This window comes from Triticum aestivum, chromosome 4B (assembly GCF_018294505.1).
Source record: "Triticum aestivum cultivar Chinese Spring chromosome 4B, IWGSC CS RefSeq v2.1, whole genome shotgun sequence".
Lineage (NCBI taxonomy): Eukaryota > Viridiplantae > Streptophyta > Magnoliopsida > Poales > Poaceae > Triticum > Triticum aestivum.
Genome location: NC_057804.1, coordinates 191,013,206 through 191,014,704, shown reverse-complemented (window position 1 = coordinate 191,014,704; position 1,499 = coordinate 191,013,206).

Below are 1,499 nucleotides of genomic sequence, written 5' to 3'. Positions count from 1 at the left end.
GCGTTCAGGCGTCCCCGTTCCCGCCCCATATATAGGCTGGGTATGGGGTTGATGGTCAGTCTAGACGTTTGGACCGGATTTGCTAGCCGAGGTTGCATGACGATTTCGCGTCAGGTCAGTGATGGGCAGTCCGCCCTGGCGTTTGAGGTAGATATGGGGTCCGATTATATGTGCTCTTACTCCTATAGTCAGTGACATTTTAGGACACTGACGAGATAAAATTTGACCAAGTAGACAAACAAGCTAGTTCGATTGAGGTACCAATTAAGTGATGGCACCGTTTCAAAAATATTTTTAAAGCTAAAATTTTCCATCTCGTGCAAATACGTGGATGTAGAATTACTGGAGTATTTTAATATATTTTTTGGAGAAACATGAATTTTGGTCAGTTTTACAAAACCATGCTATAAGTAAACCAAATGGGGCATTTCTAAGCAAATGGGTTTCCAACTTTTGAGAAATAAAATGGTGCTACAGGTAGACCAAAATGGGGCATTTCTAAGCAAATGATTTTCCAACTTTCGACAAATCGTCTGAGATTTTTATGACAAGCTTAGGACACTGTGAAAAGTTTCACAAATTTTGACGACTTTTGTTTTAATTTTAATTTTAATTTTTATTCTTAAAAGTTGAAGAAAATGCTAAACTACGTTTATTACATAACAAAAGGTGATTTTAATTCGCATTCCTTGTTATATATCTTAAACCATGGTATAAAAAAATTGAAGTGGAAAAATGCTCAAAAGATCACTAAAATTGGGTTTCTGGAATTTGCATTTGTTATGGGAGATAGTCCATTTGGTGAACAATCATTATTTCTTTATTTGCATTCTTCTTAGATTTTATCATAACCTATTGTACCAATATTGGGACTCCTGATTAACCTTTAGTATTTTGTGACAACATTCAGATGTTTTGTCATCCCCTCTTAAATAGTTGAAGAAAAGACCAAATTATTATTATTATTAGATAACAAAAGGTGATTTTAATTCACATTTGTTCACAAAGCCCTCGGCAGCGGTGTTATGATTACGATTATGACAACATAATGAGAGGTGATTTTTATTATCATTATGATTGTAATCATAATCACAATTTGCTAAATTATGAGCATGGTTACTACTTGACGGCCCTCGGTCGCGACAGGGGTGGCCAAACACGCCGGAGGAGGTGTAGGGGTGGCAGGAGTGGGGCTACGAGCCACCAAACGAGAAGGAGGTGTTCTAGGCTTCACATGGTGGCTTTCTTCTTCTTCTTCGCCGCCTCGGTGAGCGCCGACAGACCTTCATCGCCTCTGTCAGCTTCCTCGCCCACTTGCTGTCAGCCGAAGCAGCGGAGAGGATGACCGACGTCGTCTCGGCTGCCGGGGCCTTACTATCGACCTTTGATGACGGCGCACGGCCCGGAGCAAGTTTTTTTGTCCCCAAACTTTTCCATGGCCCAGGCGCCGTCAAGGGGTGGGGGGTCAATTCCGGCGACATCAGTGGCCGGCGGGATAG